The sequence below is a fragment of the Narcine bancroftii genome, chromosome 3, assembly GCF_036971445.1.
Source record: "Narcine bancroftii isolate sNarBan1 chromosome 3, sNarBan1.hap1, whole genome shotgun sequence".
Taxonomy (NCBI): domain Eukaryota; kingdom Metazoa; phylum Chordata; class Chondrichthyes; order Torpediniformes; family Narcinidae; genus Narcine; species Narcine bancroftii.
Genome location: NC_091471.1, coordinates 69,729,528 through 69,756,010, shown reverse-complemented (window position 1 = coordinate 69,756,010; position 26,483 = coordinate 69,729,528). Strand labels below are relative to the sequence as shown.

At 40.2% G+C, this 26,483-nt stretch overlaps 1 long non-coding RNA gene across 1 annotated transcript in view; it reads left to right on the top strand.

Moving 5' to 3' along the window:
* The window catches only part of LOC138756134 (uncharacterized), an 80,399-nt gene extending 54,626 nt beyond the window's left edge, over positions 1–25,773 (top strand). The window contains exon 4 of the long non-coding RNA XR_011352785.1: positions 25,695–25,773. This is a non-coding gene — a long non-coding RNA (uncharacterized lncRNA). The remainder of the gene's footprint in view (positions 1–25,694) is intronic.
* The last annotated feature ends 710 nt before the right edge of the window (positions 25,774–26,483 follow it).

Here is a 26,483-nt window from a genome sequence, read left to right as displayed (position 1 = left end):
CTTTTACTGTATAAATATTTTTTATAAACTTATTCTCATCAAAAACACAAAAAAAAACTTTGAGCATAGAAACTCTCAGTCCTTTAAATCATTTTTAGGTAACAATTGCTAAAGGTTTTTGCAAAGATCTTAGTTTTGTATCTGGCCAGGAATCTTTCCTGCAATTTTCAGTCTCCTGTCTCAGTTAGGTCCTTCAGATTTGCCTCTCATTAGATCAGGGAATGCATTCCAGTGAGTCCATAGGATGGCTGGCAGACAATTGTGTCAGGTCTGTTAGCCTGTAGGTTTCCAAAGCAGGAATACGATTATATAGAGGAATGAAATATCCTATGATAATGTCATTGTTCAAATTAGATCCTCTTTGATCGAAGTAGAATCAGAAGCTAATCTTTATGTAATTTACATAATAAAAGCATTGAACAGGAAAAGGTTAATTTATAAAGTGTGAACCTTCCTGAGACTGTTCTCTATTTACCTTACCATAAAAATTCTATCAATTTTCATTAGGAAAGCTGGGTACAGACTGCAGTGCTGAATGCAAATTATATGAATGCACTGGAAAGATACTGACTCTAAATCCAAACGATTTTAAAGCAGTTTTGTTCCATGGCTCGATATGTTCAATGTCACAATCTTCTACAATGCATTTAGTTATCTTTGTATTCTGTGCACACTCTTCTCCATTTTTACCAACCTAGCAATTTAAAATTTTGGTAAGTTTTTCAAAAATCAGTATTAATTCCATTTTACACGGAAACTCCATCACTCTAACATATTCTTTATCGAAAACCTATCTTCTAATTCCAGGCTTGCTAAGAGAGGTTGATTTTATATATCTTTAATTGTTTTTTTTTGCCAGATGATCTGATTGATAATTTAGCTTTCATTGTGTAACCAGAAAAAAAATAACTATATCATGAGTTTGTGAAAAATAGAAGTGCTTAGTACATGTAGTTCTATAATTATAGTGTACAGGTAATTTGATAGCATTCAGAATATATAATTTCATCTGCTGCTACTCAAGAGTTTATTTTAAATTAATGAGATTTGGGACAAAATAGATACAATAACTAGGGATTCCAGTGAGTTGCATGCATCATTGAAGATTCAGCCTTTATTTATACATAAACGCAATAAAATTGAACCTGCTTGTTTTTCTGTCCATACACATTAGACTTGGTGTCCCGAAGATCAAAGAAGCTGCTGAGAATTGTGAACGCAGTTCATGCCTTCTCACAAACCAACTTCCCCATCCATTGACTTCATCTTTTGCTCCAGCTGTCATAGGAAAGCTGGTAATATATTAAAGGACCTATCCTACCCCATCACACTTTTCTCTGTCCCCTTCATTCACACAAAAGATGTACGAGCTTGAAAACACTAACCTCCAGAGGCAAGGACATTTCTTCCTTTTATCGGACTCTTAAATGGACCTTTTGTTGGAGTCCACTTAAATAGTGACCTACATAAGTGGGCACACTACATCTCCTCACTTGTCAGTGACTGAACTTCCTGAGAGCAATAAGGTGGGCAAAACTACCAGCCACAATCCTGTCAACCCTATTGAGAACCTCCTGGCCGGCTGCATCACAGTGTGGTACAAGGCCATAAGAGCAGCTGAGAGGATCACTGTGATGTCTCTCCCTGCCATTGACATGATCTACCAGCATCCTTGTCAGAAGAGGGCTCACAAAATCATCAAGGACCCTTACCACCCTGCATTCAGCATCTTGCAGCTGCTCCCATTGGGAAAGAGATTTTGAATCACCAGACTGAGAAGCAGTTTCTTCCCATAGGCAATGAGGCAACTGAATGACCGATGAACTGCTCATACAATCTGGCTGAGACGCTACTATTTATTTGAGAATGTTTGTTTTTATATCTGCACTGCATATAAATCGCTTATAAGTAGATGTGCAATGTCTAGATGTTTGCATGCTTTTACACTGAGGACCGAAGAACATTGTTTTGTCCAGTTGTATGTATATAATTGTATGATAACAATAAATTTAACTTGAATTTTAAAAATGATACACTTGCATTGTTTTAATGAAGCTTTTCTTTACTCCCTGCACATTGTCTTTGTAACACAAACCGTGCGCTCTTAATTTACTGTAACACGACTTTGTGCACTTTAGCCATATTATTATATTACTTGTGATATTTAAGTCTGGGTTGGTTTGCCTGGATAGGACACAAAACAAACTTTTTCACTGCATTTAATATACGTGCAACATTCAATTCGATTCAACCTAATTTAATTCAATACAGTCTTTTTACTTCAATGCCTTCATGATTGTTCTGGGTCTGGGTCTGGGTCTGGGTCTGAGTTGCTTTTCATTGAATAATGGATAAGACATTTACAGTTCCATGAAATGAAACCTCAGTTTACTGACTAATGGGAGCTGCACATTTCTTCTGAATTGTCCATTTTCCAGTTTGGTCTTAGTTATTTGTTCTATTAATTAGAACTTCAATGTAAATATAACGCCCCGATTTTGTTTTTTTTTGGGGTTTTTAGCACATAAGACAGAAAGGCACAGAAATAAATACGAGTTGTTAAAATGACCTGTCTGAACTCCATTTAGCAATGGATTATCATGAAACAAATGGATGTAAACAAGTGCATCCCTCACAATAATTTGACAATAATTTGGGGTATTCAGTCAGTTTGTTAATGGGTGCTGAAATATCATTTAAAAGATACTCTCAATTATGAAGGCTGAATCTATCTCTAATTGGAGTTAAAATAAAACAGTAAATACTATAGTCCAATTTTGATGAAGGTTTGTTGCCCTGAATTCTTTCTTTTCCACAGATGCTGCCTGACTCATTGAGCATTTTCTGCTTTTATTTCAGGTTTCTATTTTTTTCCTGTCATTTTTATTTTTTATTTTCTACTTGGTTATCTCCTCTTCCAGAATATCAAATAAAGAGTATTCTGTTTATGTTTTAGAGTCAAAGAGTCCCAGTAAGATAAAAAATATTATCTTCGGTTGATCCAGGAGCAGTAGTGTTCTTTCTCATATTACAAAATCCCTTGCCTCTCACCTCCTCTCCTGTTCTCTCTGCTTTCGTGGCATCTGTTCCCCGAACTTTCCCTGACATTAATGAAGTGATCTCAATCTAAAAAATGGAAAGTTGCATTTAGCTTTTATTTTCAAGTAGAGAGAGAAAAGTTCCACCTCCTTCTGGTTGGTCTCCTTTACGCTCATTCTCCTTGTGATTGCATGAGAGTCCACTGGATACTCTGGTTTCCTGTCAGGATCCAAAAGTATGTTGGTCAGTTAATTAATGGCAGTAAGCTAACACTGTGTGTGGCTAAATGGCATTAGAATAAAAAAAGGACTGACGGGCACTCTGGCAGTGAGCAATTAGTGAGGAGAGAGGTGATAAGATTGGCAGTGTTGTGCTGGGAAGGGGAAGAAGGAGCTAGTATGAACTTCCTTCTGTCTTTACCAATAACTTCTTCTATGAATGTGATGAAACTGACTGATCTGCCTCTTTAGGTTCTTCCTGACCTTGACAGGGAAGACCACACCAACATCTCACTCTATCAGCCAATTGAATAGAACTTCATTACCCTGGCCTCATGCTCATCCATCCATTTTAAGGCCTGGAATCTTTAGTACATATATACTCCTGTAATAGTCAAGTTTTAGGTCAAATTTGGAGGGTTGATTTTTACATGGATGCTACTTTTGACCACCCTAAATACCTGCATCATTCAAGGCATCAGGAGCTCGAATGGCTGGGACCAGGTGGTATGTCCAAGTTGGGGGAGTTGGGAGCTCAGATAGGCAGGTGCCCGAGGTGAGGATCCGCAGTTGGGGCACTGAAAGCTCGATGGACAGGAGGCTGAGGTGAGGATCTGTGGTCAGGGTATGGGGAAATCCAGTGGACTGGCAGTTGGGGCGAGGGTTCACGATCGGGGTGTGATGAGTTCGGATGGTCGAGAAGCCAGGGCCAAAAATAGAGAGGTCGACTTTTGCACCAGATATATGAAAAATATGTGATTTCTGGGCCAAAAAAGTAGGTGGGGGGGGGGGTCAATTTTTGCATGGATCGACTATTACACGATTATGTACCTTAAAACCGCTTATCCCTGGTGCCCTCCATGGTTCTATTTTGGCCTCTTCATTTCATCATTCTTGTTATGTCTAATAAAATCAAAGCAGTTTCCACATATACATTGCTTTCATCCATCTGACTTCATGATCGCCTCTGCATGGTTTTTAATTTGTTGGACTGTTTGCCTGATATGGATGATCAAAAACTTTCTCCATCTACTGTATGGATCAAAGCAATCCCTAGTTCCCAAATGTGAACACCTTTCCATTTCTACCCACTTTATTACTTCCCTAGCAATTGTACAAAACTAACCAGTCTGCTACAAGTAGACACATTATATATCTCTCCAAGATGAGTTTTGGACCATGTATCTGTGCTATCACCAAAGCTATGTTTTAATTATAATGATAATGAGCTTATTTTTTCCATAGAAGGTAAGGCTATTTAACCAATATTACAGGCCTGAACCCTTCTTCAACATCTGATCAATAAGCAGGCAGGCACCAAAATAAAAAAGGCTGTGGGAGAAGAGAAGAAAGGTCAGGGGGAGGAGCATGGGACCAATGCAGCAAAGGCGATAATTGGACATGGATAGGAGGAGAGGAGAGGAAACTGTTGAGAGTGACTGGCCCTGTGACTGTAGAGCTGGAGGAGAGGACAAAGAGGGAAAGAGAGAGAGAGAGAGAGAGAGAGAGAGAGAGAGTTAGATGAAAAGAGAAATGGGGTTTGGGTAAGGAGACAGAGTGGAGGGGGATGCGAACGGAAACCGGATAAATTGTCATAAATGCCATCCAGTTGGAGGATGTCCAGATGGGATAATAGATGTTGTTCCTCTAAATTGAGGGTGGCCTCAGTCTGGCAGTGCATGGATAGGTTGGCATGAGGATGGGGTGGGCAACTGAAATGGGCAGCCACTGGGAGATCTCTGCTATTGCAGCAGACACAGCTAAGGTGCTGAACAAAGTAATCTCCCAGTCTGTGTCCAGTCGATCCGATGTAGAGGAAACCACAATGGAAGCACCGGTTGCAGTAGCTCACCCCTGTGGATTCACATGTGAAGGGTTGCCTCACTTGGAAGGATTGTTTGGCACCCCAAAGGGTTGTGAGGGAGGAGGTGTGGGGACAGGTGAAGTAGTTCCTGCGGTCACAGGGATAGGTGTCAAGTGGACAATTGGTGGGAAATGAGATGTGGATGAGGAGGTCAGCAGTAGAAGTCCTTGTGGAAGGCAAAGTGGGCGGAAAGAGGTGTCTGGTAGTGTGATCACATCGTGGGCAGAGGAAATGGTGGAAGATGGGTGCATTCTTCTTCATCTCCCTCTTCAAAAATTCTGGCTTCCCTTCTACTATATTAACTCATCCCTCATCCGTATATCATCTATTACCCGCACATTGGCCTTGACCCCCTCCGCCCCTACTTTCAACAAGGACAGGATTCCCCTTGTTCTCTCCTACCTCCCCATGAGCCTCTCTTTCCTTCCCCTATCCCTGTTCCTCCTGACTTTCTCTCTTACCCTCTGTCTCCTTTTTCTTCAGCTCTATAATATAGAGACACCCCATCCATGATCAATTCTCACCTTTCTTCTCCTGTCCAATTATCACCTTTGGTCTGTTGGCCTATGCTCCTCCCCCGGACTTCCTTTCCTTTTCCCTAGCCTTTTTATTCAGGCACCTGCCTGCTCTTTGCTCTTACCTTGAAGAAGGGCTCAGGGCTGAAATATTGTTTTTATATCTTTACCTCCTATGGATATTGCAAAACCTGTTGAGTTCCTCCAGCATTTTTGTGCTTTTACCACAGTCACAGTGCCTGTGGATTTTTGAGTTTTACTCTGTGGGCTTATTGTCAAACACATAAGTAGAAAGTACATATACACCAAAATTCTCACTTACTCTACCAAACAGGTATGTTAACCTATATGAACAACCCTATTATACATTAAATTACTCCAGTGTGAAAAGGATTATATTTTTAAGATTTAAGATTCCTTTATGGTCATTTAATAATACAGAACATAATATTACACAAAACTGCCTTCTTCATGCCATAAGGCAGAAAAGGAGTCGCCATTAGAGTTGCCTAGTGCCCCTGACAATAAGAGAGAAAGAGAAGCAAAAGACAATAATCTTACTCCTGCATTGGCTTGCAGGTAAACAATGAAAGTTTAGCACTTGCTTTCAATTCCCTCGGGAAGCTTCACATTCCCATCTTTCCAATCTCTTCAAGCCACACAACCTGTCAAGATATCCACAGACTTCTAATTATGGCCTTTTGCTTATGGAGTTATACAGCACAGAACAGGCTTCTTGACCCCATGTTCACATTGACCCAATCTATCCTAATCCAATTTATTTAGTATCACTTAATCAGTATCCTCCATGCTAGTCTGGATATTTCTTAAACTTTGTCTGAGTACCTGAACACCTGCCTCCACCATTCCCTTATTTTATATTTAAATCCTTCACATTTTGTGACAAAGCAAAATTCCAATGGGCTGGAATTCTCTCTCTAAACCTTACTGACTCTCTCTTGGACTTTTCTTCTTTGAATTCCAGATTAGTCAAAATCTTTTTTCATAAGGTGATAATGTCACATACTATAAAACCTACATTTAAAGTAAGTGGGGTGGGAGAAATGAAAGAGTTTAAAGATGTGCAGGACAATTCTTTTCACACAGAAATTGATAGGTGCCTGAAATGGGCTGTCATGAGTAATGGTGAAAGCAGATACTATTTAAATAGGAGGGGAATTGAGAGATATATATCATATGCAAGCAGGAGAGTTTTAGTTTAAAGCAGCAGAGTTAGTTCAGCAATTAGTACAACAAGATTACAGTGCCAGCAACTAGGTTTGAGTCTGTAAAGAGTCTGTATGTTCTCCCTGTGTCTGCGTGGACTTCCTCTGTGTGTTTCAGTTTCTTCCCACATTCCAAAGGTGTACAGATTTAGAAGGTTGATTGGTCACATGGTGCATTTTGGCAGTGCAACCTCGTGGGCCAGAAGGGTTGGTTACTGTGCTCTATCTCTTAGTTAATAATAAATTAATTTGGGCATAATTTCAGTGCATACATCGTGTTCTTTGTTCTATTTTCCTATTCAAAGTTTATGTCTTTGACCAAATTTTAATGATGTACCCAACTGTCCTTTGGGACCTTGTCCCTTAGCTCAAGGTTTTAGTTAATGGTGCGCTCATGAAGCAGCTTGAGATATTTGTTACATTAAAAGCATAATATTAATTAAAGTCTTTGAGATATTTGGCTTTTGCATTTTTACCCCAAACTACTGCTCTCTATTGTAACAAGGCATTGATCATCAAATGTAAATGCACAGGTAGAGCTTAGTGCATTACACTGTGACTTGGTTTTAATTATAATTTGTGTTTATCTGAAATGTAACACCCCTTCTGAGACTTTGCTTGTTTCTATAACAACCAGCCTCTGTTAAGCAGAAGTCATTGTGATAGGTATTTTTTACAATTGTGCAAAGCTAGCACTTATGTCTCCATTTCAAAGAAGCACTTATCATAATAAGAATCTTTCAAATAAATTGAACTCAAAGTATCTCAACAGTAAAATACTGTTATGTTTTTTGAATATTTAGCAAAATTATTTTCTTTAAAAAAATTAAATAACACCAGCATTGTTTTATGTTAGGGTTTATATTTTGCATCGTTCCCCGTTGATTCAGAATGAAGGTAAAACATAATCGAGAGTGTATTTTCTATCGAATTCTATTATTAATCTGATGTTGTGTAAGTACCCAGGGTTACATCAACAAGTCACCATCTAAATCAATGTTAATCACATCTGAGCTGTGCATTGAATAGCCACAGCAAACAATCTAAGTAAAGGCTTTAGTGATAAACCATCTCCAGTGGAGCTATACAGCTCTTCGTGCATCAGGTTAACAGAAAGTAGCCCAGTTTTCTCTCATTGCAAGTTATTCTCTTGCATCTATGCAATCCTGCTGAGGTGGAAAAACAGCATGATCTTGTAATGATCTCTATGGATATGATATATGTTATTTTTGTCAACTCAGTAAGGTGTCTGAAAAGGATGCAGTCATGGCTATGTTTTGAGTAATCCAGAAGCTTTCCTGCAGAGTCACAAGGCCCTTTGATGCCAAGCCTTCACCTGGAGGCCGGCTATAAGCGTGGAGGGAAAAATATAAACTCCTTTCATGGAGCAGCCCTAAAAGGCTGCTCTTGCATTGCATTCATGTCGAGCAACAACTCATAGTGCCCTACAAAGCAAATGGAGGCAAGGCGATTGGTGTTGTAGCAGCACCTGTCATAAATACAGGGCAGAGCATTGCCTGTCTTCCCTACCCATAATCCCCCATGCAGCTGGAAGTGCTCTGTGTTTCTCAGAACAGTTCCAGCTGGGTAGGGGGCTATGGGTAGGGAAGACAGCCATTGCTCTGCTGTGTTTTGAGCCAAAGGCTAAAGCGGCCCGGTGAGGTGCCGGAGTGGCCAACCCCGCCCTGACAGCTCTTATGACCCCTGCCCCGATGGCTCTCACCAGCCCCTGACCCAATGACCCCTGCCCTGATGTTCCCCCCCACCCCGCCAGCCGCCTCTGCCCAGACGGCTCTTGACCTGATGGCTCCGCCAGCTGCTCCTTCCCTGAGAGGATCATGGAGGGAGAAGGGTGAGTAGGTGGGATGGAGAAGGATGAATGGTTGCTGGCTGATAGTGTCCTCGTGTCATCATCAGCCCGCCCCCCCAGTAGCTGCTTGCAATGGCCGTACATTCAAGTGAGGTAGCGGAGCACTGTGCTCTGCCGATTATCCTTCCCTGAGAGGGATTGCAGTTGGCACCTTGGAGCTGGCCACTGTGCATTCTTAGAGGTAAGTCTCCTGACGTAAGGGTGGAGAATCTTTACCTTTACAGTCGGGCTTTTTCAATGCATGAAAGGGCCTACATACTTTAGCTTTTTCCTCCAATAAGTTACAAGTATTCTCTTTCAAATGCTTATCCAGTTCTCCTTTGTTAATGGTTTTTGGTTCTCCTTCCAACAGTACAATAACAATAATAATTTCGCTGCATTAAAAAAATCCCCCAAATTTCACTTCACTTTCAACAAGCAAAACCTTATCTCCCTTCAGAGAAATGTCATTGCGTGGTGAAAATGTGCCCATAGGAGAGGATACAAAGGAGATTCATCAGGATGGTGCCTGCCATGGAATGTTTCAATTATGAGAAGATATGGAATGGGCAAGTTTTGTTTTCCTTGGAGCAGAGGGGAGTGAGGAGGGATTTGATAAAGGTATACAAAATTATGAGGGGATTTGCTGGGTAGATAGTAAAATACTTTTCCTCATGGTAGAGATGTCTCAGATCAGAAAGATTAAATTTAATGTAACCAGGGAGTGCAAGGAGCAGAGGGATGTGAAGCAGATAGGGCAGAGAGTAGAGCAGATGGAGGGAAGGTTGATGCAATGTATAGTGAGATGGTGAGGAAGGACAGGCAGTGAAGGGAGCAATCAGTTGAAGGGCTTGAAATTTGTTCATTTCAATGCTAGAATTATTAGGAATAAAGAAGATGAACTTAGAGCATGGATCAATACATGGAATTATGATGTTGTGGCCATTAGAGAGACTTGGCTGACACAAAGACAAGATTAGCTGATGTAAATACCTGGGGTTAGTTATTTCAAAAGGGATAGAAAGAGAGGTAAAAGAGGAGATGGTGGAGAAATGGCATTTCTAAACAGGGATAGTATCACTACTGCAGAATGAAGGACATTGAGGAGTGATTATCTACTGAGTCAATGTGGGTGGAAGTCAGAAGCATGAAGGGAATAGTCACTCTATTGGGAGTAGTCTATAGGCCTCGAATAGATCTCTGTACATCGAGGAGAAGATAGAAAGCAGATTGAGGAATGGTGCAAAATTAACAGACTTGTTGTTATGGGAATCTTCAACTTCCCTAATATTGACTGTGATCTCTTTACTGCAAGAGAAGTAGATGGGGAAAAATTTGTCAGGGGTGTCCAAGAAGGATTCCTGACACTCTATGTGGAACCACCAACCAGAGGAGAGACCACATTGGATCTAGTACTGGTTAATGAACCTATTCTGGTGATTGATCTGCAGTAGGGGTGCATTTCATTGATGGTGAACACAACTCCCTGACCTTTAGCAGTTATGGATAAGGATAGGAGTAGGCAAAATGGGAAATTGGAGAAGGGATCATTACAATGGGATTAGGCAGGAAGAGTAAATTGGGAATAGATGTAAATTGGGATAGAGAAAATCACAGAATTAATGTGGTGGATGTTTAAAGACTTGTGCGGGGTTCCGGATCAGTTTGTTCCATTGTGGCAGGGAACAAGATGGTATGATAAGGGATCCATAGTTGACAAAAGAGGTGAGACAACTAGTTAAGGGGAAGAAGGAAGCAGACATAAGGTTTCAGAAACAAAGACAGGACAGGCTTGTGAGAATTATATGGTAGCCAGGAAGGATGCTCAGAAAGGGATCAGGAGAGGTAGAAGGAGGTATGAGAAGGCCTTGGCAAATAGGATTAAGGAAAACCCAAAGGCATTATATGGAGAAGTGGATAATAGAAGGATGACTAGAGTGAATGTATGAAGGAGGCAGCATGTGACTGGAGGCAGAGGAGATAAAGAAGGTCCTAAATAAATATTCAATGTTCAACAGATAGCGGGCCCTTGGACAATGTGAGTATTATATATAGAACAAGTTTATATGGTGGAGCAAGTTGAGGTTAAGAAAGAGGATATGCAGGTTTAGGATTGATAAGTCCCCAGGACCAGATGAGAAATACCCCAGGTATACCCTAAAATACAAGAAGCAAGGAAGAGATTGCTTGGGCATTGGCAAAGATCTTTGTTATATAACTCGATGATTTACATGAAAAATTACCATTGTTGCCAGCTAAATAATCAGATATTAATTTAGTGACTGCAATCTGTTTTGTAAAAGTAACTTTCCATTAAAAATAATGAGGACTTCCTTCCCCTACTCAAGATATCAATGGTCAGCATCTGTAATGATTCTGAAGGTTCCATTTAATATCTGGAACCAGGAGTGTTTTATAAAAAAGCATTGAATGGTAATGGCGGTGCTGCCAGAGCCGCTGTAGTGGCAGCGCTACCACTGGTGTGGACCCGCAGGGAGCGAGGGAGCAGAGATGCAGCACTCTCATGGGGTCCTGCCATCGCCTCCACACAGGCTTTGAATGGCTCTTGAGGGAGAAGACAGTGGTTTTCATTTGAGATCCCATGACATCAGAATCTGTACCCAGGATGGCAGCATCTATTAATCGGCAGCAGCTATGAGGGGCTGCAGACTCCAGGGCAGCAGAGGACTGGAGCAGGGCACCAGAAAACATGAAGACCAACCCCAGCCTGAGAGGGAGAAGCAGAACAGATGACTCAAGGGACTGAGACCACGGAGGTGGACCAATGAGGGGGGGCTCTGCGGCAGGCTGCTGACAATTCAAGGCGAGGAACCCACAGAAGCTGCAGGCTGCTGGAGACTACTGTCAGGAGACTGCTGGAGACTGATTTGACCTGGCTGGAGGGGTACCAGGTTTTGGACCGGGATACGAGGAGGTGCCAAGGGTGTAGAAGGGACCCTGAACGTGTCGTAGGTTTGGGTCTGGAGCTTGGGTTGCCAATGGTTTGGACTGGACTCCGGGTGGTTGTGGAGGCTGCAGAAGTGCTGGAGGCAAACCTATGGACACTCGGTGACCCTGGGGGAACTATTTTGCTTCTCTTTCTCTGAAAGTAAGAAAAGTAAGAGGCACCAAGGCAATTTCTGCCACTGGCAAATCTGTCTGCCTTGCAGCAGGCAAAAGGGAATTTCATGTAATAGGACACTGTTTTATTACTATGACAATAAATTGAATCTTGAACCTTGAATCTTGAACCACTTCTCCTCCATCATTCCACTTATTAGAACTGAAGAACAAATAGATGGTTATTTCTTTTGTGAGAGTGTCATTTTTGTGCCATCTTGTACAATTATAACACACAGTTTTGCTAAAACCCTTTGCAGAATCAAAAAAGAGTCTATCACCTTTATTCCAAACACAAGTACATTTTGCATTCCATTTATTTTCCAAGTTTTATCTCTTAGTTCTGTTGAAGACATCACATAATGAGTGTTACATTTACACTTTTGTTCAACAAAATACCAGAGCTCTATATCCAAAAGTTAGAAGCCATCGAAACGAATACACAATTGCTGCAGTTATTTTTCTGCCTTAGGCTGGTAGAACTAGAATTGTCTTCAGGTTGACAATCACTATAATTTTCATCAGAGCACATTGCTCAGGGTGAATCGCTTCCACTATCTGGTGACAAAAGCTTCAATAATACTTTCCTTTTGCAGATTCCTATTGGTCACCTGCTAATGAGTGCTGTCCAGATCCTAACTGGTGTGGCCCCTAACAATGAGTGAAACAATGCATGGTATACTTTCACCATGTGAACTAGCCAGAACAAACCCAACCCATGATCTCTTGCTTAACCTACCCCCCCCCCACCCCCCCCAGGCTCTACCTGCTGTTAAAGCTACAATGGGTTGTAAAATGTTCTTGGCATACAGACAATATTGATGATGCAATAAAAATATAGTAAAATGATTAAAAATGTATACATCATTTAAAAATTCTTTCAACACAAAGATAAAAATATCGATCAAGTCAAAAAATATAAATTAACTTTGAACTACTTTGCTCCCTGAAGGTACTCCTTCCATTCAAACATATGGCTCTACTACTAGTGAATTGCAGCAAGTGGTGCACTAGGATTCCAGGAGAAGTCAACATCAGAGGCCAACTGTGGAATTGGCTAATACATCTTGACATTTCTGAAGCTCATTTGGCCTGCGGCTGCCAGGACTGTAGCAATGTGTGGCTCAGAAACCTGTTGAAGGGAAGATGGCTCCATTGTGGCAGTTCTGATTGTGAAGGTATTGTGGACAGTGAGGAAGGCTTTCAAACCTTGCAGAGAGATCTAGGCTATCTGGAAAAATGGGTTGAAAAATGGCAGATGGAATTTAATACAGACAAGTGTGAGGCATTGCATTTTGGAAGGACAAACAAAGGTAGGAAGTGCAAAGTAAATAGTAGGGCATCTTGGAATGGAGTAGAGCAGAGGAATCTGGAATATAGATACATAATTCCATGAAAGTGGTGTCACAGGTGATAAAGAGAGCTTTCAAAGTATTGGGCTTCATAAAGCAAAGTGTTGTGAATAGGAGTTAGGATGTTTTGGTTAAGTTGTATAAGACATTGGTGAGGCCAAATTTGGAGAACTGTGTGCAGTTTTGGTCACTTAACTACAGCAAAGATATCAATAAAATTGGAAAGAGTGCAGAGAAGATTTACTAGGATGTTGCCTGGAATTCAGGCACTAAGTTGCATGGAAAGGTAAAAAAGATTAGGACTTTATTCCTTGGAGCATAGAAGAATGTTGGGAGATTTGATAAAGGTATACAAAATGATGAGGGGACTCGATAGAATAAATGCAAGTATGCTTTTTCCTCTGAGGTCAGATGAGATACAACCAGAGGACATGAATTAAGAGTGAAACGGAAAAAAATTAGGAGGAACACTAGGGGGCACTTCTTTACCCAGAGAATGGTGGGAATGTGGAACAAGCTGAGAGCTGAAGTGGCGAATGCAGGCTCAATTTTCATGTTTAATTAAAATTTGTTCAGGTACATGGATAGGAGGGGTATGGAGGGCTATGGACTGGGTGCAGGTTAGTGACACTAAGCAGTATAATAGTTTGGCACAAACTATAAGGGCCAAAAGGCTTGTTTTCTGTGCTGTAATATTCAATGGTTCTATGGGTCTTCAACCTGAAGTGATAACTCCGCTTGACAGATATCTGTTAATTGAGAGAGTTTCTAGCTTTTTCTGTTTTCATTTTTGTTATCTATCTTGCCTTGCTTAACTACATGCAATGTGAGTGTATTTAAATTCATGTTATGTGCTCACCAAAGCCTTCGACACCGTGAGCAGGAAAGGGCTTTGGCAAATACTAGAGCGCATCGGATGTCCCCCAAAGTTCCTCAACATGATTATCCAACTGCACGAAAACCAACAAGGTCGGGTCAGATACAGCAATGAACTCTCTGAACCCTTCTCCATTAACAATGGCGTGAAGCAAGGCTGTGTTCTCGCACCAACCCTCTTTTCAATCTTCTTCAGCATGATGCTGAACCAAGCCATGAAAGACCCCAACAATGAAGACGCTGTTTACATCCGGTACCGCACGGATGGCAGTCTCTTCAATCTGAGGCGCCTGCAAGCTCACACCAAGACACAAGAGAAACTTGTCCGTGAACTACTCTTTGCAGATGATGCCGCTTTAGTTGCCCATTCAGAGCCAGCTCTTCAGCGCTTGACGTCCTGCTTTGCGGAAACTGCCAAAATGTTTGGCCTGGAAGTCAGCCTGAAGAAAACTGAGGTCCTCCATCAGCCAGCTCCCCACCATGACTACCAGCCCCCCCACATCTCCATCGGGCACACAAAACTCAAAACAGTCAACCAGTTTACCTATCTCGGCTGCACCATTTCATCAGATGCAAGGATCGACATTGAGATAGACAACAGACTCGCCAAGGCAAATAGCGCCTTTGGAAGACTACACAAAAGAGTCTGGAAAAACAACCAACTGAAAAACCTCACAAAGATAAGCGTATACAGAGCCGTTGTCATACCCACACTCCTGTTCGGCTCCGAATCATGGGTCCTCTACCGGCACCACCTACGGCTCCTAGAACGCTTCCACCAGCGTTGTCTCCGCTCCATCCTCAACATCCATTGGAGCGCTTACACCCCTAACGTCGAAGTACTCGAGATGGCAGAGGTCGACAGCATCGAGTCCACGCTGCTGAAGATCCAGCTGCGCTGGATGGGTCACATCTCCAGAATGGAGGACCATCGCCTTCCCAAGATCCTGTTATATGGCGAGCTCTCCACTGGCCACCGTGACAGAGGTGCACCAAAGAAAAGGAACAAGGACTGCCTAAAGAAATCTCTTGGTGCCTGCCACATTGACCACCGCCAGTGGGCTGATAACGCCTCAAACCGTGCATCTTGGCGCCTCACAGTTTGGCGGGCAGCAACCTCCTTTGAAGAAGACCGCAGAGCCCACCTCACTGACAAAAGGCAAAGGAGGAAAAACCCAACACCCAACCCCAACCAACCAATTTTCCCTTGCAACCGCTGCAATCGTGTCTGCCTGTCCCGCATCGGACTTGTCAGCCACAAACGAGCCTGCAGCTGACGTGGACTTTTTACCCCCTCCATATATCTTCGTCCGTGAAGCCAAGTCAAAGAATGTGCAGTAGAGATTGTTTCCAGAATGATATATTAGACTTTGCCTTTGTTGCACAAATGGACAGGGTGCATCAAAGTAAATTTCTTTTACTTTTGGATAGTACCATGGATTAGCAATTAATGCTGCTGCCTTACAACTCCAGAGACCTAGGGACAATCACGACCTTGCTGCTAACTTTGTGGTGCATGGACATTCTCCCTGCCACTAAGCAGGTTTTCTCTGAATGCTACATTTTTAAAGACAGGTGCAGATGAATGGCAAAGGAATCAAAAAGGTGTTCATAGACATTGTAAGATAGAATAAGTTTAGGTGACGTCATGTCATGTTTAAACTTAGAGAAGATTAGAATCTCAATTTCTGATTTGAATGTAAATTTTCAAACACTGTGAGGACCCTTTTTGAATTACTTCTATAATCTTTGATTTGTTATGAAGGTAGAAATGTTGACTAATGAGGTAATTTATCATTCTGGTAAGAAATTTGTCTTTCTTTTCTTTTTTTTTGGCCTAACAGCTTCTTTCTTGATAGTGGGCTTCAATTTTACTTTTTTTATATAATAAAATAATACAAAATCAGTACAATATAACCTGTTTAGTTAAAAAATGGAGTACCTTGGATGAAATGATATGATTTAAGTGTAATGTATCTTTTTGAATTTTAACATATATTATGTACTCTCTATTTTTGGATGTGAAATTTCAATGTTATTAAAAACATTGAAATAGAAAGACAAGAGATAGAATAAGTCATAGGGAAACTGAGACAATAAGAAGTAGGGGAATGGAAGTCTTGGCAATTTCTCTGGTAGAAGCCAGAATAGATTGGATTGACTGAATAATAATGGAGATATTTATTTAAAAAATAAAAAGCACAGCACAAACTTCCTAACAAACCTAATTCCCGAAATTCGTAGTTTTTTATAAAGCAGACAATCACACCAATGAAGAAAAAAGGATAAAGGAAAAGTAGTAGCCAACGATAAGTCATCAGATCACTTGACATGATCTTACTCTTCAAATTATTCATCTCATATCGTTAGCATGGATATTGAAATAAAATTCTGATAAAGGTAGTAGTACATTAGAAAACTGAAATAGTATTTGCTAATGTGGGCAAATAAAATTGAATGATTTGCCATCTGGAACAGAAAGAAACTGATTTTTGAGACACCAAATTGACGCAGCCCTTGCTCATCTGTGTCATCACCTCTTGTCAGTGAGGATAGAGACATTCCTTTCTTCATGGCTCACATTTACTCGAGCCAAGTACAAGCCACCATTGACCCACTCCAATATGCATATAATGGCAATACGTCCACCACAGATACCATTTTCAAAAGTATTTTATCTTCACCCTAGGAAGGCCTGGACAAGGACACCTACATTAAACTACTCCTGAAAATCAAGATCAAGAATCTATTTACACAAAATTGGCAAACAAAATTTGTTTTCCTCTGTTTGTCCTATAAAAATGGACAAAGAGCCATGAGTCCAGGACCCCAGTGAAGATGAGAAAGAGAACCAAAAGACTGTACCTTAGCAACATCGTGTCTGTAAATCCACCCACCCTCTCCGATGCTGCTTCCTTCCTGCACTCTCATAGCCTTCATAGCTGCATAGCCTTCTGTCCGTTCTAGTGATGAACCCAAGCTCAAAGTATCTGTCTCCCTCCTGGCCCCTCGTTCTGATCCCTCAATGTGATTAAGAAGCTTTCAGCGTTCAAGGCCCTTCCTGCTCATCAATCCTGGTCCTGATACCTGGTTCTCACAAGCCAATTGCCAGCAGCTATTTACTATATTCACTGACAATATTCATTGACTATAGCTCTACCTTTAATATAATAGTACCAAACAAACCCATCCTCAAAGTCCATGTCTGTGGACTTGGATCAGCAGATCCATGACTTTCTTTCCCACATATTGTAGTCAATGAAGATTGTTGACATCACCACTTCAATGATGTTCCTCAACACCAGAGCCTCACAAGGCTATGTACCCTTTCTCCTGCTAAATTCTCTGTAAACACATGACAAGATGTCCAAATACTGCTCCAAGTCCACCTGTAAATTTGCAAATGACATTACCATTATCAGAGTACAGAAGGGAGACAGAAGGACTAGTGACTTGGTGCCAGGACAACAATTACTTCTTCTATGTCAACCAGACCAAGGAGCCAGTAATAGACTTCTGTTAAAGGAATGGGATCAACAGTGATAAGCTGTTGAGAGTAGACATCTTTAAGTTCCAAGGTATAAGTATTCAATTCCTTGTCCTGGTCCACCCACTTCGATGCAATGGTCAAGAAAATATGGCAGTACCTCAACTTCCTCAGAAGCCTGAGGAAACTTTGCATATCACCAGCATCACCTAACAACTTCTATGGATGCACCTTTGAAAGTGTCCTATTTATGGTGCATCTCAGCATTGTACAAGAGCAACATATTAAAAACCTCATCCCACCTCATCAATTGTCTGATCAAACCCTTTTCCGTCACAAAGAAGGTTCACAAGTGTGAGGTTACTTGGTACCAGATCTAAAGAAAACATCTTTTCTGCTGTCATTGTACTCCCGAATGACCCACACAATAATAAATCTACGTTATCTTTGCTCCATATCCACTAATCTTTCTCCGTAATGTTAATCTTTGCTCTAGCAGACATAAACCAAATAATCTTCTTACACAAAACCTCATGCCTTTTTGATATTGGCTGCCTTCTTGAGACAACGTCTCACATTGAATTGGCAAGCATAAATCAGCCATACACATTGCCAACTTCTTGTGAATGAGCTCATTTGGCACTGGGTTATATGCATAATGTTCATGCTTTAGCACAAATGGAAAATATCTTGTATGGGTCGTGTCATACAATGGGTTCACAATCAACCTGAAGGTAAACAGACAAAAATATATCATGACATTATTAAGTGAAAAGTGCCTCATATTTAAAATGAAATTCCATGATATTGTTAATGTTTGTAACTGTAACTGTATAAAAATCTTTATTTTCTGCATGATTAATACCAATTTTTGGGTCATTTTATTCATGTAGTCCAGCAACAAAGACTGATTAACAATAATTTGATGTAAAGTTAAATACAGAATGTAATACTGTACCTAGTCTTATACACATGGAAATATCATGTATAACCTTTGGAAAGTGACTACCCACATAAAAATACAATTCTGGACCAAGCTGGATTCTCAGACAGATGTTCAGCAGCTGTGCCAGGGCCTTCACCCCATCACACACTATGAACATAGGAAGTAGGAACAGGAGTAGGCCAAAAATGGCCCATCGAGCCTGCTCCGCCATTCAATACGATCATGGCTGTTCTAATTTATGACGTAACTCCACCTACCTGCCTTCTCCCCATATCCCCTAATTCTTCTATCATGTAAAAATTTATCTAACCGAATTTTAAGTATGTTTAATGAGGCAGCCTCAACCATTTCCCTGGTTAGAGAATTCCAAACATTCACTACTCTCTGGGAAAAACTATTTTTCCTCATCTCTGTCCCAAATCTACTCCCCCGAATCTTGAGACTGTGTCCTCTCATTTTAGTTTCCCCGGCCAGCTCAAAAAACCTTCCTACATCTATCCTATCCATACCCTTCATAATTCTATATATTTCTATAAGATCTCCTCTCATTCTTCTGAACTCGAGCGAATACAATCTTAGACGATTTAATCTTTCATCATAAGTCAACCCCTTCATCCCAGGGATCAACCTAGTAAACCTCCTCTGGATCGTCTCCAAAGTCAGTATATCCTTCCTCAAATATGGAGACCAGAACTGAACACAGTACTCCAGGTGCAGTCTCACCAGAACCTTATACAGTTGCAACATTACCTCCCTACTCCTGAATTCAATTCCTCTAGCGATGAAGGCCAACATTCCATTTGCCTTTTTAATAACCTGCTGCAGCTGCAACCTAACCTTTTGCTATTCATGCACAAGCACTCCCAAGTCCCTCTGCACAACAGCATGCTGTAGTATTTCACCCTTTAAATAATATTCAGCTCTTTTATTTTTCTTTCCAAAGTGGATAACCTCACACTTACTAACATTGTACTCCATCTGCCAGACCTTTGCCCACTCATCCAGCTTAACTATATCCCTCTGCAGACTCTCCACATCCTCATTACAATTTGCTCTTCCACTCAATTTGGTGTCATCCGCAAACTTGGCTACACCACATTTTGTCCCCTCCTCCAAGTCATCAATGTAAATGATGAACAGTTGTGGGCCTAACACCGACCCCTGCGCCACCCCACTTACCACTCTCTGCCAAACTGAAAAACTCCCATTTATCCCGACTCTCTGCCTCCTGCCAGACAGGAGTGAAACAAAGTGGTATTATTAACCTCTTACAGGTAAGCTCAATATTTTCTGCTTGCTTTGATAGGGAAAACAATGATACACTATCACAATCCCCAGAGGACATGCTGTTCTCCATGATCCTGAAGGTGATGTACCTGGTCATGTCCTCAAATCCTGCATGAGCCAACTGTCTGGTGTTTTGGAAGACTTTTCAACCTCTTGATGCAACAGTCTGATGTTCCTACCTGCTCAAAGGGGCATCCATTTTACCAGTGGTCCAAGAATAGCAAGATGATTTGCCACAATACCGATTGGTGGCAGTGATGTCTGAAGTGAAGAAGTGCTTTGAGAGTATGGTCATGAGCAAATCAACTCCTATCTCAGGAAGAACCTGGACCCATTCCAATTCATCCTTAATCACAACAGATCAATGGTGGATGCCATCTTGCTGGTTTTCCACTTTACACTGAATTTCTTGGACCACAGGAACAACTATCTCTGGCTGTTGTTCATTGACTAAGTTCACGTTCAACACCATCATACCAGCAACATTTATAATAGAACTAAGGGATCTGAGAATCTGTTCATCCCTCTGCAACTGGATCTGTGGCTTCCACATTGGAAGACTCTAATCAGTGCAGATTGGCAACATTATTTCCTCCTCACTGACCATCCACACAGGGGCACTTTCAAGCTGCATGCTAAGTCCTCTGCTTTCAATTCCCTTTACATTGACAATTGTGTTTGCCAAGTTCAGCTCCAGTGCAGTCTATAGATTTTCTGATGACATCACTGTTGTTGACTTTAATTGGAAATGATGAGTCAGAAAACAGGATGGGGATGGAGAGTTCAGTTGGATGGTGATAACAATCCTGTTCTCAATGTCACCAAGACCAAGGAGCTTATTGTTGATTTTAGGACCAGGAGGTGAAGAGACCTGTCCACATTGATGGGATGACATTGGAGAGGGTTACTAGTGTGAATTTTTTTTTTTAAACACACTGTATCTGTTTGTGGTAGCAAGTAAGAATTTTGTGCATGTGCACATTGTATTCATATATATGACAATAAACTCATTGTACTTTATGATTAATAAAAAAATATTCTTGTTATTAATAAAAGAAACACATTTATTAGTAGGTGAAGTAAATCTGACAGTAAAGAATGTAGCATTTCAATCAGAACATGTAGAGGTAGACAATCAGTTAAAGCCAGCGTCATGCCAATTAAAATCCACTCTTTCTGTGGCCCATCAGTTATTGGAGCCTTGGCGTGCTTCAATCATCTATGCGTTTAAACTGAATCCAAGACACGCTGACATCAGGTGTCAGTGTGTCATGCTGTCCTGTCCACCAGCAGGACAAGCTTGACAAAGGACATCAGCTTAATGGGAAAATATTAAAGGGTAAGATCATTGAGATTCTCATAATATCAACTTATGGGAAGAAGTATAAAATAAAGTAAGTAACATGTTACAAGTAAGACACGGGCAAATTGATGAGGTGGTGCTTGATATATCAGGGCATTCACGGAATAGGAAAGAATTTATCTGATAACGATTGCAGGTGGTAGAGCTGCTGCCTCAGAGCTCTCGCACATCTAACCTGTGGTGGGGTGCTGTTCTCAATAAAATGTTTACATTTTCCTTGCTAATGTATGGGGTCTCTCAAATGGTGCTCCACTTTCCTCCCACATTCCACAGATCTGCATGTTGGTTGGTCAATTGGATATTGTGAATTTACATCAATTCGACGGGCTGAAATCGCTTCATTTTATGTGATAAGGAAGCATGAAATATAGCCTATCAATATAGGCTCACAAGCCTTTTCCACTACTCAGTTAAATAACACAGGATAATATTTTTTTTTTCAAAAGGGTTGTTCCTGAAAGAAAATGGGGATTATTTTAGACAACTTTAAGATGAACACAAAGATGATTTCAGATTTTCTGTATCATGTAGGAAGTTGGAGAAACATTAAATGAACTTTTATTGAATTTTTGCATGTTTAATCACATAATGATGCTGATACATTACGTTAGTTCAAATGACTTCAAAATGTTTTTTTGCTAATTTTCATTTGTACTCAGCATCTGATGCCTCTTGTTTCAGTGTCCAACAATAGTCTGTCAGCATTGATGGATTCCAGTTGCCCTGGTACTGTTTTTCCATGCTCACAATGTCCTGATCAAAACTTTCACAATATTCGCCATTGACTGCACCACAATCAGTAGGGAAGAAGTCCAAGTGTGAAAGTAGAAAATGAATTTTTAATGACATGTTGCACTTCATGTTTGAAGTAGACTTAAAATATGACAAGAAATCACAAAAATAGATTATATCTAATAAAAAGGTACTTGATAGGAAAATGTAATTTATGTTCGTGTTCAGAAGCCCCAAATCCATAAAACACAGCCAAACATGTTCAGGAAACCAAATCTTCATTGTCTAGTGTAATCTCTTATCCTGTACCTAAATCCATTTTAACTCAATCCCAAGATATTCTGATTCCTTTTGTATGCAAAGCTTGATAGATCTCAGTCTTGAGTCAACTCAACAACTGAAAACTCATCGCTCTGTGCAATGGGGAATTCAATGCTCTGTCAAAAGCAATTTCTTGTCGTCTCAGGTGTAAGTGATCCCTTACCCTAAGATATTACGTTATACCTCTTGCTTTCAGAAACGAACAGCTAAGGAGCTCTTGATGCAGGATCTGAACCTGAAATATTGACAGATCCTCTTCATCCCAAAGATGCTGCTCAATCCACTGAACTTCTCCAGTAGTTCGTTATTTGCAGCTGAGAAAATGGATTTTGTCATCTGACCTCTCAGTACCTCTCAGAATCCTGTTTCAATGAGATCATATTCTCTTAAATTCCTGAGAGCATTGGCATTTCTTACTCAGCACATTCTCATTATCCCCTCATTGATTTGTGGGTCCACGCTTGAAGGCAAAATATATTCCTTGACAGGTAAGCAGCATAGAGCAACTTCTTCTCGAATGGCAGGAATCCATTGAACAATGAATCGGATTTGTCTGTTAGTTAAAATGCTAAAAGCTTAGTTTAACCTTTGCTGTGATTAATAATGAAAATTATGTAGTTTTCTGTGAATTTTTAAATCCAAAATGGCACTAGAGAATGTTGAGCTTTTTATGATGCTTGGATAAAAAAACAAAACTAAGTTTTTTACCGTTTCTCTGTACTAGACAAATCTTATTAAAAACTCCATGCTATTTTCCTGCAAATAGCAACAAACTACCTTTGCTACTTTCCTTCAAATCTGAGCAGTAAAGGCCCACTTTATTTTTCTTTCCTAATTGTTTATTGTGTTCACATATTAAGCGGTTGCATCTATGAAATTGTTTTCTCCAAATGCCATCATTCTGTCACAGCAGTAGAGATCCATAAAGGTTTATAATACAGAAACAGGCTCCTCAGCCTATGTTCAGCCCATAATGTCAAATGTTCCCTACTATGAAAATTTATTTACCTATCCCTTTATATTTATTACCTCTATTTCTGACTCATGGCATAATGTGGAAATTTAATTGAGTACACATTTCGGAATTGAGAGAAAGCAGAATTTGAAGTGGAAAATTAATTGGAGTCTGAAGAGCAGAGAAAATAAGATAAGAAAATAACAAAAAAAATCATCATCTTGCTGTGCCTATGGTATATACATCTATGGAAGAAGAGTTTGGTGACTAAGATAGATTAATAAAAGTACAAAAACATAATATGTTGTAAATCTAAGTTTAAACAGAAAAAGCTAGAAACTCTGAATAGGTCAGCCAACACCTATGGAAAGTGAAACTGAGTTAACTTTTCAGGTCCGAGACATTATATGCATTACCTCTGTGGTTCTCAACCTTTTTCTTTTCACTCACATACCACTTTAATAGTCTCTATGCCATCGGTGCTCTGTGATTAGTAAGGGATTGCTTAATGTGGTATGTGAGTGGGAAGGCAAGGTTGAGAATCACTGCTCGAGACCCAATTTTTACTGAAATATCTTGCTTGAGAAAAGTTGTCATTGGCCCATTTCCTTTGGAGTAATGAAACTGTGCACATAACAAGTCCATTAGGTACGAGTAAAAGAGTGGTTTTCAAACTTTTTCTTTCCACCTACTTACCTTCTTAAGCAATCCCTCACTAATCACAGAGCACCTATGACATAGGGATTACTTAGTGGTATGTGAGTGGAAAGAAAAGGGTTGAGAACCATTGTATTAACAGTTTCCATTCCAGATTTGCTACTGGAACTGCTGAATTTTTCCGGCATTTTCTGCTTTCGTTTTAGGGGAGTTGAAGGGCTGAATTGAAAGGTTATTGACCAAAAATGTTCATTTTCCTTCTACCTCCAAAGATGCTTCTTGACTTGCTTACAATTCCACCAACTTCCATTATTGATTTCACATGAGTTTGAAGGTGCTGATTATATAAGTGTGACATTGTAATAAATATGGAGACGTGCCTTAAAGCTTTGAATTAGAAAGAGAATAAGAAAAGCACAAAGAGTGTGCATAATATTAACCAGTCAAATCAATCAAAAACCAATGTTTTAAGCAGTATATACACAAGCAGCTAAGTGAGGAATGAGTCTGAATTATAAGGATGAATTTGCAGCTGGCTTCAATAAAGGTGGGAGAAGACAATGTTTGGGGGAATGAGTGTGAAATATAAGTTAGTAAAAGGGCAGGTAACAAAGGGGTCAGCATTTCAAAGTGGATAAATTATTGGGCCAAATTAAGTACATTCCAGGCTGTGAAATGAAGAAAGGAAGGTAAAAGCTGAGTCTCTGACAACTTTTCAACACTCCCTGACTACAGGAGTGATGCCACAGGATTGGAAGGCGGATTGGATTATATCATTGTTTAAAAAGGGAGAAAGAATTAAACTTAGTCGTTATTGTCCAGATATCTTAACTGGTGGTTGGAAAATTTGCTTATATTACACTGGATGTTTTGTTTTTATGGCATATTTCTGGGTAGAGAAGAACATTCCATTCAGCCTAACATAAATCTTTGCAATTGGTGAGCAGGAGGGCTTTGGGGGATGAATTCAACAAGCTATTGAAGCGGGGGAAATCTGTGGGATAGGAGTGGCATTTAGACCTGGGGGTCTTGTGGTAGATCCCTCAGAAATCACAGTAATTTATTTTCTCACTTTTCACCTTGCCAGAGTGACTCTGACTGCTGCTCCATTGTACTAATAGATTTCTCTGCATTTATGTTCATTAAATGATTCAGTAGCTTTAAGGGAAACATTACAGCATCATTATATCATGCCTCAATCTTAATAATAAAATTGCATTACATGTTTCAAAGTCAAATTTCATCCAATATATTAACAGAATGTAAGTTATAAAAGGAAATATGCTCCCCTTTTTCTTTGGGTCAGATATAAAATATATAAATATATTTCAGCATTCTGTTGGAAGGAATGTTAAGAGCTGAAAGAAATACAAACAGATGGAAACACAAAGCAGATCAATCAACAGAAGGACAAATGGAAAAGCAAAATGTCCTCCCAAAAAACCTAAAAGCAAGCCTGATCAATCTAGAGTTTTGAACTTAATACAATTACATTGAAAGAGGGACAATTGAAACATTTGTGAAAGAACAATGATGAATATTTAAATTTTTCATATTTCTAAGTGGAAATATGTTCCATTGAACGATTGAATCTCGAGGAGAATGGGGTCCATCTATGATTGACTAATAAGGTTATGAACACCATTTTGGTAAAAGAAGAGGCTTAGAACATGGGCCTGACTTTTCTAGTTTTAAGTAATAAAATGTGCAAAAAAAACACACTGAAGGCTATCTGGAAAATCGATTTTTTCTTAGTGATAAAACTGCATGCCAGCTATAAATGTCAGCCATGCAGAATTTATATTTTAATTTATTTTGCTTTAAGAATGCTTCATGTGCCTTTCAAACTGTTTGTATATATGACAGACCCATCTTATTTGTTTGTAGGATATGCCTGTGGGTGGCAAGACAGTGAAGAAAAGGCCAGAAGTAAAGCTTTGGTGGAAATGAGGTGAAAAATAAAAGGGTATTGTTGATTCACAGTAAAATAAAAGATTTATTTGAAGAAATAATTAAATCCTGAACTGCTCTATTATTGCAGCTAACACCCATTTTGATTTAGTTGTGCTTTATGAAGATCAATAAGTAAAGACTTTTAATTTTTGCAAATTGAAAACACTTGATTTTGCAACTCAGGGTGGCATGGTTAGTGTAGCAGTTAGCACAATGCTGTTACAGTGCCAGCAACTGGGGTTTGAATCTTGTGCTGTATGTGAGGAGTTTGTATGATCTCCCCGTGTCTGCGTGAGTTCCCACTGGAAGCTCCAGTTTCCTCCCTCCGTTCAAAAATGTATGGGATTGTAGGTCAATTAGATGTAATTGGGCAACATGGGCACTTGAGCGAGAATGGCCTGTTACTGTGCTCTATGCCATTCGAGAGGAAGAGGTGGTAATAGACAGAATGTAGAAGGAGACAGCCAAAAGGCTAGAGGCAGGTAACTGGGTGACTGCTCGGAGAGAGAAAGGGAATAGGCAGTCAGTTCAGAGCACCCCTGTGGGTGTTCTGTTCCCCTCAACAATAAATATAATGTTTTGGATACTGTTCGGGATGATGATCTACCAGGGACAAGTTGTAGTTATCGGTCTCTGGCACAGCTTCTGGCCCTTCATCTCAGAAAGAAAAGGGAGGAAGAGAGGAGAGCTGTAATGATGGGGGATTTGTTATTGAGGGAAATA